The sequence below is a fragment of the Sus scrofa genome, chromosome 13 (genome assembly GCF_000003025.6).
Source record: "Sus scrofa isolate TJ Tabasco breed Duroc chromosome 13, Sscrofa11.1, whole genome shotgun sequence".
Taxonomy (NCBI): Eukaryota; Metazoa; Chordata; class Mammalia; order Artiodactyla; family Suidae; genus Sus; species Sus scrofa.
The window spans coordinates 117,222,014-117,236,971 of record NC_010455.5 but is presented as its reverse complement, the minus strand read 5'-3'; the positions used below and the strand labels follow the sequence as shown (position 1 = coordinate 117,236,971).

General features: G+C 37.5%; 2 protein-coding genes across 2 annotated transcripts in view; both read right to left on the bottom strand.

Annotated features, from left to right (window-relative positions):
* LOC110256340 overlaps positions 1 to 14,958 on the bottom strand; it is a 58,044-nt gene that overhangs the window by 409 nt on the left and 42,677 nt on the right. The gene's annotated exons all lie outside the window — the stretch shown is intronic.
* The window catches only part of PIK3CA (phosphatidylinositol-4,5-bisphosphate 3-kinase catalytic subunit alpha), an 88,217-nt gene that overhangs the window by 45,180 nt on the left and 28,079 nt on the right, over positions 1 to 14,958 (bottom strand). The gene's annotated exons all lie outside the window — the stretch shown is intronic.

Genomic DNA, 14,958 nt, shown 5'->3' with positions numbered 1-14,958 from the left:
ACCTTACATCTGCCTGTCCTCCCATTTGTTAAGTTGGGATAATGGCATATACTTCATCAGACTGTTGTGTTAGATAAATATATGAAAAACATGTAAGCAAAGAGACTGGTTCACAGTAAGCACTCAAAAATATTAAATATTATCAACAAACCTATAAAGTATACACACATTATCTTTTCAAGCTATTATGAATTATTCAGAACTGGCAACAGTTAGGGGTGGGAAAAGGGACTTGGGTTCTTTTTTAGAGAGAGGCAAGTAAATAAGGAGCTTCAGCTTCATAAAGTAGTGCCAGTGTCAAGTGCAGAAACCTTAAGGTAGCACTGGTATTGCAAGGCTCACAGATGAGTTCAGAACAGTACTGAGTGGCTCAGATGCTCCCGTACTTTCTCAGACTCCTAATATCCCTATTTAATTGGCACAGCTATCTACAGCTTGGGTGTGAGGAATAATCCCCTGCTATTCTTTTTGGAGAAAGGCCTGCTTGTGCCGGTTCTAGGTTAAATAGCATGAAAACAACGGTAAACAGATGCTTTCCCTTTGCTATTGAGTTTACTGGGGAAAGACATGATATAGGAACAACTTTAACAGTGGAAAATTACTGTAAGATAGAAAAGTCACAGGAAATGCTAACTGCCTGGGGAGGCCAGGGAAGGCATCAGAGAGGTAAAGTTTAAGTACAGTATTACACATTATTAGGGACTTCCCAGAAAAGAGGTGGCTTGAACAAGGGAGAACTAGATGAGGAAGCTGTTTTGGATTGCCACAAGAGTATGTGTGCAAAACCACTGACCATGAAAGAATGTAGCCTGTTACCAGCAATACAAGTTGTTTTTTAATTACTTGAGTATGAAGTGTATGGGAATAAGTAGGGCGTGTGATAAGAAAGAAGGGGTGAAAGGTAGGCAGGGGCCAGAAAAGTGGGCAGACTTCATGATAAGGAGTTTGAATTTAATGCAGTACACTCTAACTAAAAGGGAGTCTCAGGTATTTTGAACATAAGAATGAAATGACAATTTTTCCTGGTTTTTAAATTCAGATTTCTTAAAAAATTTGCTTTTCAAACATAGGATATAATCAAATAAACATTAAACCGATATGTAGAAACTTAGAAACAATTTACTTAAAGAGAAAAATTGTATTTGAAAAGCAGTAGAGAGGACTAAATCACTCTAAAATATTTAAAATATGAATCTATGTAATTTGGAGGTCTGAGGTGACAACAATGTTTTTGCTAAATACAAAACACTTTAAGGGTCAAGGAACTACTCTATTAGGTTATTATTATTTTTGCTCTTTAGGGCTGCACCTAAAAAGTTCCCAGGGTAGGGGTTGAATTGGAGCTATAGCTGCTGGCCTACACCACAGTCACAGCAACTCTGCATTGCTGCATCTGAGCCATGTCTATGACCCACACCACAGTTCACGGCAACACCGGATCCCTTACCCACTGAGCAAGGCCAGGGATCGAACCCACATCCTCTGGATACTAATCAGATTTTTCTCCCCTGTGCCGCAATGGGAACTCCCTCTACTGGGCTTTTCAGTTCAGAATGCCAGGACCAAATACTCACACACTGACAAAACACAACTATTCAGAACTCTTATGAAATAGATTGGTTTTGCTTATCCTAATTTTTAAAATACATCTAATAAGTATTTCAGTTGAGGCAGTTCTGTTTTCTTTTTTTTTAAAATTTATTCTTTATTATTTATCTTTGGTCTTTTTGCCATTTCTTGGGCCGCTCCCGCAGCATATGGAGAATCCCAGGCTAGGGGTCTAATCCGCGCTGTAGTCGCCGGCCTACACCAGAGCCACAGCAACGCAGGATCCGAGCCGCGTCTGCAACCTACACCACAGCTCACAGCAACGCCAGATCCTCAACCCACTGAGCAAGGGCAGGGATCAAACCCGCAACCTCATAGTTCCTAGTCGGATTCGTTAACCACTGCACCACGATGGGAACTCCGCAGTTCTGTTTTCTTAAGAGAGTATATATATTTCACAATTTACCCTTTTCTTGATGAGTTACAGTCCTCATTATAAAATGAGTTACTATGCTATACAAAACCACAATATAGCAAAGCTTTTCAGTATTAATGAGGAGTCTAAGGGTATTTTTGGCTCCAAAACTATTGACCTTCAGGGTGGAGACTGTGATTTTAAAATGCTCCCAATCCTTGTTTTCTAGCAGGCAATGGTCACTTCTCAGCTGTGGCCAGATTGCCTGATGAGAGTAGCCTCCTGTTCTGCTACTCATTTCTAGTCTGTACCAACACTTGATCATCATTTTCTAACTATAAAGTATAAACTAAAGGCCAAGAGACCAAATGAGAACCTCTGCTTTGTGAGGTTAGAAAAAAACATGTAATAGATACCTTGCTGATCAGAGACTTCTATTTACTTCCTTGTTCTGGTATTCAAATTACTGTTAAAAATTACTGTGTTTGAGCAGGAGGCGGAGAAAGCCATTTTGTTCTTAGGAGGCCTGAACTTGCATTTATGTCTTGGTAAGGGTTGAGTCTGCATTAGCAGTCCATGTGGGGTAGATGGTATTGCTCTGCAGGAGCAACAACACCTTAAGGACACAACATGCAGCACAGTAGAAAACAGTCTCAGGCTTTCCATTGTCACTTGACTTTTAAGTTGAAAGTTTCTTAATTCATTGGGCAATTCAATATTTTGAATATGTGATATGTACTTTTTCAGCCCTATTAGACAATGACATCTTGACAATTTGTTTTTTAACTCTTAAACTGAAAGCCTTTCTCCATTTATATCAGAATGCTATTTCCAGATTTCATCATTTAAGGCAAGAGTTGTTAAACTATGGTCCACAGGCCAAACCCAGCTTACCACCTGCTTTTGTAAATAAAGTTTAATTGAAACACAGCCAATGTTTACATATTGCCAATGATGCTTCTGCATTACAACACATAGTTGAGCAGGTGCTATAGAGACCATGTGGCCTGCAAACCTTAAAATACTTACTAGCTGGCCTTTTACGGAAAAAGGCATCTGAAATGGTATCAGAATTGATATTAATTGGAGAATTATCTAAATGCACATTGGTTAATAACTCATCTCAACTCTGCCTTTACAACTATGATCCTACACTTTCAATCTAAGCCTTTTGAAAACAAAAACAGGCATTAATTTTAAGCCAGTGAAGTTAAAATCTTGAAATACTAAAGTATCTTCTAAGTCATTCAATTAAATGTATTCAGTGTTGGGAGCTTACTACTTGATAGAGAAGTTTTTGTAAAGCACTTTGAAAGTTTATACCTGAGGGTTGCTTTCCTAAACTTCTTCAATTGTTTTGCCTTCTCTATCTCTTCACATATTGACAGAGATTAGAATTTTCCTTAAGACTTTTTTTTAATTTATTTTTTTTAATGGCCAAACCTGTGGCACATGGAAGTTCCCCAAGCCAGAGATTGATTCCGAGCTGCAGCTGTGATCTGTGCCACAGCTTCGTAAACACTGGATCATTTAACCCACTGTGCTGGGCCAGGGATCGAGTCTGCATCTCCGCAGAGACCCAAACTGTGGCATTCAGTTTGTGCCACAGTGGGATCTACTTTAGGTCTTTTCACCCCCAATTCCTTATACCATAATTCAAGTGAGAATAGTTTATCATATTTGCTATCACTGGATGTGTTCTTTTGCTAATATTCATCTCAAAACGCAGAAACCAAAATCTGGTAGAATACTCTAAAGTCAATACCACCAAGGCAGAGTACAGAAAACTACTACTTGACTGTGGGTTGAGTCTCTAGAAACACAACTGAAGACAGCAGAGACTTTCTAACTTGATTACTTTAAAATATACATAAAACATATTTTTAATTCAGATTTCAGTTTCAGAAGTATATTATGTTTAAAATAGTTACTGTTTCTAGAATATCAACATTACATCTGCATCAGAAAGTTCTTAAAAATAAGAAAGCTATCTTAAAGTATATACTTGTAAATGTGGGGTTATCTATACTGACTTGATTGCAGCTTAAACAGCTATAATTTGCTAAGACAACTACATTGTATTTTTAGCTATCTACGTTCCGCAAATATAGAAGCTGCATAAATGTTGAATGACCAAAGGTTTTACAAGCATTTTTTTATTTAACTGATATATTTTAACAAATGTTTCCTTATTTAACTGACACATTTATAAATGTATATATTTAGATATATATGTTGACAAGGCATTTTGCACCCTTATTCTCAGACATGTCAATAGGCAAACATTTGTTTTGTGGCTCAGTTGCTAAATTTGCATCTCAGTTGCATCTATTTGCTCATTAACTAGAAAATAAGTTTTTGGGTTTTTTGAAAATTACAAATGAATCTTTAGTCTTATTTAGAACAAGAGAACAAAATCTTGCCTCTATACTTGCTACAGAAATAACATGATTAGTACTGGAGAAGTTACCACAACATTGTAAATCAACCATACTTCAATAAAACTTTAAAAAATAGGCGTTTCCTTCGTGGCTCAGCAGAAACAAATCTGACTAGCATCCATCCAGGGATTGTAGGTTCAATCCCTGACCTAGCCCAGTGGGTTAAGGATCCGGTGTTGCTGTGAGCTGTGAAGTAGGTCACAGACATGGCTTGGATCTGGAGTTGCTGTGGCTGTGGTGTAGGCCAGCGACTACAGCTCTGATTTGACACCTGGCCTGGGAACCTCCATATGCCATGGGTGTGGCCCTAAAAAGACAAAAAACAAAAACAAAAACCCACCAAATTTTAAAAAATAAAAAATACTGCACTTGCAGTTAAACAAAGAAATAGCATGATTCAAGTATCAACTAATAATTCTATGGTCTGATTACTCTCCTTAATATTTATTTCCAGTTAATATTCCCTTTCTTAATGTTACCCAGCCTCTTATACGTATTTCCAAATTGTACTTCAATACATTCTGTTTTTTTTTTTTTTTTTTTTTTGTCTTTTTGCCTTTTTTGAGGGCCACTCCCGCGGCATATGGAGTTTCCCAGGCTAGGAGTCGAATCGGAGCTACAGCCATAGGCCTACACCAGAGCCATAGCAACGTGGAATCCGAGCCACGTCTGCGACCTACACCACAGCTCATGGCACCACCGGGTCCTTAACCCACTGAGCAAGGCCAGGGATTGAACCCGCAACCTCATGGTTCCTAGTCGGATTCGTTAACCACTGTGCCATGACGGGAACTCCCAATACATTCTTATTAAAGTTATCTACATTCATGTTTGACTTCCTGCTAGACAGTGAACTTTTCTAGGATAAAGTATTTATTTGGCTCACTGTAATCCTAGATCATAAATGAGAAAGTAGGAACGCTAATTTGTTGAAATTATTCCAGAGAAAATGTAATAAGGGCCTGAACAAAGACTTGTAGCAATAGTAATAAGGAATGGATGACACCCTGTAAAGGAAAATCCAAAGTATTGAGACCAATTGGATTGGAGGGATAAGAAACATAAATTTAAACAAATTTCACTGCAGTGGTTATGCATGGGAAGCAAATATCTTTCCGTACATTTTTTTCTGAGCCCCAGTTAGGGCCTCTAAAATTCTCTTCCTCTAAGAGTCACTGAGCTGTTGTTGGAATGAGTCCAAAGGGACAGCTGTAATATACACTAGCTCTGGAAGGATGCATATTATCCATTTCTTTCAAAGTGCTATCCTTCGCTGACCTTTACAAGCAGACCATGAGAAAACAGATTTAACTCATTCTTTTAGAGAGAGCTTACTTCACAACTTTAGGTTGGAAAATCAAGTTCTCATGACCAGGATGTAAAAAATTCAAACTCCTTTAGTAGGGAATACAATTCATTTTTGCTATTAAATTCACAGTACTATAAAAAAGTGTTATGAAAATCCATTTCAGAGATTTAATACATTATATAAGATAAAGATCCCTAAAAGGAAGTCCACAGATGAGCATAGGAAGGGTCTAGCCAATGGATTTTTTTAAATTACGACAAATAATTAAGGTCTAAGTTAGCAATATCTATACCAATGTAGACTGTTTTTTCATTTTCTTTTTTCTTTTTCTTTTTTTCTGGCAGCCGCATAGCATATGGAGTTCCTGGGCCAGGGATCAGATCCTAGCTGCAGTTGTGGCCCAGGCTGTGTCAACACTGGATCCTTTAACCCACTGTGCCGGGCTGGGAATGAACTCACATCCTGGTGCTGCAGAGACGCTGCCAATCCCACTGTGCCACAGTAGGAACTCCCCAATGTAGACTTTTGATTATCAATAAAGGTGAACAAGGACTTTAAGGTGGGCTAAAGAATCTAGTGTGAGCAGCAGAACCATATGTGGTAAACAAACATAAGAGCCATTAATAAAATGAAATTTAAATTAATAAATACTTGATCTCAGATTAAACAATAATTTTAATTTTCATATTTTATATTGCTATATGAAGAAAACACAACAAATCTCAAAATATAGTCACTAGTTTTCCCAATTTGAACTTTAAAAATTCAAATTTTAGGAGTTCCTGTCGTGGTGTAGAGGTTAATGAATCTGACTAGGAACCATGAAGTTGCGGGTTCGATCCCTGCCCTTACTCAGTGGGTTAACCATCCAGCATTGCCGTGAGCTGTGGTGTAGGTTGCAGACGCGGTTCAGACCCCGCGTTGCTGTGGCTCTGGCATAGGCTGGCAGCTACAGCTCCGATTGGACCCCTAGCCTGGGAACCTCCATATGCCGTGGGAGTGGCCCAAGAAATGGCAAAAAGACAAAAAAAAAAAAGAAAAAAAGTAAAAATTCAAATTTTAGTGTGATAGGATAAATTAAAATTTCTCAAAAATTTAAGCTCAAAAGGAAACTAAATATTAATAGATAGAGATGACAATTAGAAGGATAGGATTGTAAGAAAAGGTAAATATAGTTAAGCAATGTGGAAAATGCAATGAGAGATGTTTCATAATATCACATCACTCAATAGAACAAATGATTCCACAATGACATCATTTTCTAGGAAATATTTTTCTTATCTTTATGAGGGAGTCAAAGCAGATTATCACAGTTTCATATAAAATAATCAGGAGGCAGTCAGAAATACACTGTAAATCAGGTAATTCTAAATCTCTTACATTTTCAGATCAAGATGGCAGTATTTGGTAAATTATGATTTCAAAATGCAGAACTAAAAGAATGACTAAAACTTCAAAAAAAATTAATATTTTGCCTTATTTTTCTAGTTGAAGAAAAGAGTAAATTCTAACTCTTTGAGTCCTCTTTATTAACCACTTTGTGCTTAACAGCAAGCATTCGTTAAGACAAGTGGGCAGGATTAAGAGTGTTTCCTTTTGTCCAAAGAAAAGAACAACTCTAACCATTCCATAAAGAGACTCTAACCAGTGATGTAAGTTTTAACATCTTAACACTTCTAGCAAATGGATACTCGAGGGACCCAAAAATGTTTTAGAAACTTCTACATTTTTTCAATTTTGGTATTATTTAGTAGTATTTAGCAGCAGTGAGAACAACATATATGAAACCAGTGTTCTAATGGCAGAGTAGAAATGGTCTAACCTGAGTATTCTGATTTGGTTCAGAGCACTACTCCATCATTCTCAGCTCTACTGATCCTATAGAGAGCTCTACAATTTTTAAGACTTCCTTAGGAGAGGAAAATCCAGGCAGTTTCCTTACTTGTGCAAAGTGCACAAGTACAAAGTGCAAAAATAGTTACTACCTCATAGTGATATCACAAGAATTAAATGATGTAATACATGAAAAAAAAAATCCTTAACATAGTGCTTGGAGCATAAAATTCAAGGAAGGTTCTCTCTCTTATCTACTGGATCAATGCTATCTAGATCCATGTGTCCAGAAAGGAACTGAACTTTGTTGTTTCAGGCCAATTGTAAGGAGATGATAGAGCTTATAAAAATTATTTTAAAAAATTTTTATTTAGAGTATTTTATTAATATGTTTGATATCTGCATGCATGTCTCTTATCCTCATCTTTGTATTTGTCTCTGTATTCTATTGACCCACAAAATGCCAAAAGGATGAGGACAGTATCTGTTTAACTTAGTCTGTACAGTCTCAGCAGCCTCAAATGGTCATTTGACACATTTCAATAATAATAAAAACCTCAAATGGTCATCTGACACATTTCAATAATGATAAAACACAAAAGAAAATAATCAAATATAAATCAACAAGGACATAATAAAGCAGATAGAAATACATATAGAAATTCTTATTTCAGAATTATGCTATATGTAATTTATAAAATCTATTTAAGTTTATATATGAGATTATACTGGTTTTCTTATTTAAAGAAAAAGGGGGAAACTGCAAAGAGTAATAGAAATAAAAATGCAAAGTCAGAGAGTTCCTGTCATGGCTAAGTGGTAATGAACCCGACTAGTACCCATGAGGATGTTGGTTCAATCCTTGGCCTCTCTCAGTGGGTTAAGGATCCAGCGTTGCCATGAGCTGCGGTGTACAGATGCAACTCAGATCCTGTGTTACTGTGGCTATGGCATAGGCCGGCAGCTGCAGCTCTGATTTGACCCCTAACCTGGGAACTTCCATTTGCCCTAAAAAGAAGCAAAAAGTGCAGCCCTAAAAAGACAAAAATATAAAAAATAAAATGAAATAATAAAAATGCAAAAGTTGTGGTAACAAACATTTTTGGCTCTTTGGAATGAAAAATATAAAGACCAATAAGGAAAAGCAAGAAGTAAAGGGGAATGAAAGAGACAATGCTACCATTTTTCTCTTCATGTTAAAATAAATGCCTTTTATTTAATTAATCATATCTGGATTGACTGGAAATAATCAGGGATGACCTTTTTGGGCTAAAAATCAGTAACACAGCTCATGGATAGTTAGCAAGATACAATATAGTTCACAGAAGAAATACTTAAAGGAAATTTGGCATAAGGTAGAGGGTAATTTTTTAATGAGGAAAAAGATATTTTCCTTGTAAAATCATTACAAAGTAGTATACTTTATATAAAGAGAGAAACAACTGTATGGTATTTAAGCTTGGCAGCTGTATCTACATTTAAGGCCCAAAAGTAATTCAACACAACATTGAACACGGAAGCCTAATTATGCACCTGATTGCCTCCATGAAAATTTAACCAATATGAGATCAATGAAGAGACCAGCCTGGTAAGGAAGCATGACCAGTTACTATAAGGAAATGCAAAATATGGAGGGGTTCTTGAAATATTACTTCAGTTTCCTGCTAAGCAAAAAATTTAGCTCCCATGGAACATGCAAAGACCCTGAAAGCTTAATTTTTTATAACAAATCAAAGTTTATAACCAAACTTATTACTGATGATAACCAAAAAATGGGGCTCACAGTCCTAATTCCCCCTTACAATCACTTGTGTCCCACAATGTTTCAGGAAGAAAATCTATTTATTACTTGGAATTACATGAATGATGCTAGCCATACACTGTTCCTTTCTTGATTAATGGGCTCACTTTATAAAGTATAAAAGGGACCTACTTTTCATCTTAAAGTCAGTATTAAAATTAACTCTTTTTCCTTCAAGAAGCTGGGGGCTTCACCAAAAATAACTTCACTTTTTCTTAACCTGAAACAAGCTAACACCTATTCTGGACTTGAACGTACTCTTTTGAAGAGACAAAGGAGTACATCCAGGGCCCATCTAAATAAATTAATTGAATTTAAGAATTCTAGATTAAACAGTTACTTAAAAATAAGTAGAAAAAGAAAAAAAGACAAAAAGACAAAAAAAAAAAAAAAAAAAAAGGAGTTCCCATCGTGGCGCAGGGAAAATGAATCCAACTGGGAGCCATGAGGTTTGGGGTTTCATCCCCAGCCTCGTTTAGCAGGGTCAAGGATCCAGCATTGCCGTGAGCTTTGGTGTAGGTTGCAGATGCAGCTTGGATCTGGCATTGCTGTGGCTTTGGTGTAGGCCAGCGGCTACAGCTCCGATTAGACACCTAGCCTGGGAAGCTCCATATGCCATGGGTGCGGTCTTAAGAAAAAAAGACAAAAAGACAAATAAATAAATAAATAAATAAAAGTAGAAAAGGTAACACTAGCAATGTATCTTCCAGCTCGCTTGATTCTCTTAAAGGGTTGTAATAAGCTGAAGGCAAGAAGTTTCCATAAGTTATCAGGAATGAGAACTTTTCCTCCTCAAGTTTATCAAATGGCTCTTCCTCTTTTGTTTCTTTCTGGTATAGCATAATGTCTTCATAAGCTTTCCCATGGCTTTGAATACCTCAACAGTCTTCTTTCAAGATTTCCTGCTACTCTGGGTGAGGGTGAGACTTCTGGAGAACATTTGCTCCATACCATTTTCCCTTTGTCTTTTCTTGTCTTTAGCAGAACAAACAGCTACCTTATTTCCTTATGTCAAAGGGTAAAGATGTAATTTGGTCACTATTGGGACTTCTGGTCAATTACTATTCCTTCTGGTGATACCTCTCTGTGTCTAGATGTATTGAAACTTGTTTGCACCCCACTGATTAGCCTTATGGTCTTTCCAGACAATGAAAAGATGAAAAGATGAGTCTTGAATAACAAATCTCAGCCTGCCATTATAAACAAAATGAAATTTGGGTCAGCTACAGGTATCTCAGTAGAATGAGTTGCTCTATCTTCCTCACTCAGAACAGGTAGTTTCTACCCACTGAGAAAGGAAAAAAAAAATCCAAATGCCAAAATAATAAATTTTCGCTTTAGTTCAATAAAGTTGGCGCTAACAACTCTGATGGGGTGAGTTCTAGCAGACACAATATATTCACCTAACTACATCCAGATATATTTCACAGAAGGTCTCTTTGCTTTGGAGCATTATTTTCAGTTTTAACCAGCTCAACATTCCAAATTTTACAGATGTATACTATCTGCCAGAAGGCCAAATTGATCTGGGAGAGAGAATGAGGGGCCATCATAAAGCTTCGGCATGGTCTATGGTCTCCAATGGATTTCCCTGTTTCTTGATGTGAAATGTCATAAAACTAGAGCTTTGGTGTCTGTGCCTATGATTACATACTACCATGCACACATAATGAACTAAGCATATATTTATACATCATTGTTGCAACTGGCTGGTGCAAGGGCATTATTTTCAAAATTGAACGAAAATGTCTGGACTGTGCTGCAATGATCATGGTGGTTGGTGATTCTACCAATAGTGACGGACTAAGGAGAAAGTACAAATGGACTCCAACAATTTCCTTTGCAGCAGGAAAACAGCCTGGTAGTAAGTGAATCAAATAAAAATATCAACTTAAAAATATGGAATCCTCCTCGAATGTGTATATCAACCTTATACAGAGATCATGCTAGTCTTCTCGTCATTCTAATTTTAGCAGTAAACAGGAACTATCCAATGAACTTTTACCAAAAACACAAGGAGGACCTTGGCTTTAGTTTCATTTATCCTAAGGCATAGTCTGCAACGGCTATATTACAAAATTAAGCATCAGTATAATATACTGTCATGAAAACATATTTTAGTTTTACAAAGTATTTAATTTAGATCAGACTAGGAAAATCTGGCTGAAGATGTATTGCATAACCTCGATTATCACAGCAATACTTAGGTCACTGACATTTTTGCCTAGTTATTTATCTTCCCTGCTATTATCCTTTTGCCCCAATATCACAATCTCAGCTTTTGTCCTAATATCACAATCTCAGCTTTTGTCCTCGAACTGATTTCCTTTTTTAGAGGCCATTATTGCAATCTCTTCAAGTATTCTTTCTTTTATACCATATCTATTTTTTTCTTTTTCTTTTTCTTTTTTTTGGGGGGGGGGGTGCCCTGCAGCATATGGAGTTCCCAGGTCAGGGATCAGATCTGAGCCACAGTTGTCACCTAGGCTGCAGCTGTGGCAATGCCAGATTCTTAATCCACTGTGCTGGGCCAGGGATCAAACCTGTGTCCCAGCTCTCTCAAGGCACCGCTGATCCTACTGCACCACAGCATGAACTCCCCTATCTATTTATATATTACTGGCATTCTTGCAAAGAGATCCAAAGCATAAAATGCATAGGGCATTGACATTTCATTTCACTATATTTCACTTAACATGATCACATAATGTCTATTTTGGTGGGGGTGGGGGGGAACTGTACCTGCAGCATGTAGAAATTTCCAGGCCAGGGATCAAACCCTCACCACAGCAGTGACCTGGACTGCTGCAGAGACAATGCTGGATCCTTAACCTGCTGCACCACAAGGGAACTCTCTATTCCTAATCTATTTATTTCATTTGCCAAATTTACTGGCCAAAACAAGCATTCTCTAGTTTTACTGACCTTAATCAAATAGACCCACAGACAGCTACCTACAAATATGTTCCATTTTCTTCAAACTATATTCTAATGTAAGATATTGTATTATTTGTCCAATTAATACCACCCAAATCTATCCCCTCGAGGGATACCAGCTACAGCATAGGATGAAAAACATGAAATAGAGTAGAAACTTGATTTTCAAAATTTGCTTATTCAGTCCTCTTGTGGCTCAGGAACCTGACTAGTATCCATGAGGAGGTGGGTTTGATCCCTGGCCTTGCTCAGTGGGTTAAGAATTCAGTGTTGTCACAGGCTGCAGTGGAGGTTGCAGGTGTGGCTCAGATCTGGTGTTGCTATGGCTGTGGCATAGGCTGGCAGCTATAGCCTGACCCCTAGCCTAAGAACTTCCATATGCCACAGGTACAGCCATAAAAAGGGAAAAAAAATGTTTTTCTCAATGATAAAGACCAAACAATAGACCAAACTATTGCCTTTGGAATTGATGAGCAATGAGGTCCTGCTGTATAGCACTGGGAACTATATCCAGTCACTTACGATGGAGCATGATGGAGGATAATGTGAGAAAAAGAATATATATATATGTATGTGTGACTGGGTCACTTTGCTGTACAGTAGAAAACTGACAGAACATTGTAAACCAGCTACAATTAAAAAATAAAAACCTTTTTTTAAAAAAGACCAAACAATAATATTACATTCTGATGGAACTGCCATCTGTTCCATTTTCTGGCAATAACAGAATTCTTTAGTATTACACTAGTAATGGTGAAAAACTCTACTGCAAGCAATTATTGGTGAATTTCAATACTGGTCTATCAATCTTCAGTTTTGATCTCTGGTAAAAGGGCTACTCCACTAAAGCAAAATTTGGAGTAATGCAGGACAGGTGTCTGGCAAGCAAAAGGAATGGAGATCTCCCAGAAGAGACATCAGAGAGAGGGTAGCTTAATTTCAGCACAAGCATCACCCAGCCAGGATGTAAAGAGAGGCAGTCCTTCAAATGACAGCAACAACAATGTGCAGTCATGAAAGCACAAGTTTTTGTGTATGCGTGTGTGTCTTTTTGTCTTTTTAGGGCCACACTCAACAGCATATGGAGGTTCCCAGGCTGGGGGCCTAATCAGAGCTACAGCTGCCGGCCTATATCACAGCCATAGCCATGCCAGATCCAAGTTGTGTCTGCGACCTACACCACAGCTCATGGCAACACCGGATCCTTAACCCACTGAGAGAGGCCAGGGATCAAACACACAACCTCACGGTTCCTAGTTGGATTAGTTTCTGCTGCGCCACGTCAGGAACTCCTAGCACAGGTATTTTTTAAAAAACTTAATCATTTTAGCCATCAAAACTTGGGTAAGATACTTTAGAATCCATGTAATGAAGGAAGTGAAATATTAATATGGGGTTTACTTTGCCCTTTCAAACATTTACTATTCACTTATACTTGATATAGTACAATGTACAAAGTATCTGGGAAATTATAGTTACTATCTCCCTAAAATGAGAATGACAAACTGAAATGGGTATAAGTGTGTATAAGCAGCAACATAAGTGATCAGTAGGTAGAATATTTCCATTTTTATTCCTTGGTGCTTAATATTTCATCATTTGACCACCTAGGGCATAAAGTTAATAAAGTATCTTATAATTCAATAAATGCTTCCTTAATATGTATCAACTGACAAAAACTTTACAACTAGTTATTTAACATGTCATTATTATTCCAACTGCTTCACATACTATGATTCATTAGTTAATTTTGCTGAAATTAAATGCACAAAGGGCGACATAAGAAGGTTAGAAAAGGGGGATTTAAATCGCTAAGTTCTAAACATTCTCTAGGGAGTAGTATCTCAAGAAAGGGAATGATTGCAAAGATTAAAATGAAGAAATATGGGGAAGTTCCTAGGTTAAAGTGAGACATATGGGGGACATTAACAAAGACTTGTGTATATACCCAATAATGGTTATTACAGGAATGGATATACATTGATGGAGGATCCTGATGTGGTGAAATTCAGCATGAGAGCATCTATTATGGCACCTAAAGAGCATATTTAAAACTCCATTTCCTCTATTTCTTAAATTACAAGATTAAGGCTAAACTAAACTTTTTTTTTTATAGCTGCACCCATGGTATATGGAAGATCCCAGGTCAGAGATCGAATCCGGCTGCAGCTGTGACCTACACCAAGCTGCAGCAAATGCCAGATCTTTAATCCACTGTGCCACAGTGTGAACTCCTGGAACACAAACTTTTAACTTCACTTAGTCAATAGTAATAATCTCTATTATTTTATAGCTGCTTTATGGTCTATGTGATTATAATTTGATAGTCTCATATCAATTTTGAGCAGCCTAGGGAAAAATGCACAGAAAAAAATTTATTTAAAGTATTTCCACTGTCACCATTGGAAGTTAGAAATTTATTTTCTGTCACAAAGTCCTCGAAACAATGAGGCACTTTTTAAAAAAAAAGATGGGAGTTCCTGCCATGGCTCAGCAGTTAACGAATCTGACTAGCATCCATGAGGATGCAGGTTTGCTCCCTGGCCTCCCTCAGTGGGTTAAGGATCTGGCGCCACCATGAGCTGTGGTGCAGGTCACAGACACACACAGACGTGGCTCGGATCCTGCGTTGCTGTGGATGTGGTGTAGGCCAGCAGCTACAGCTCTGATTGGA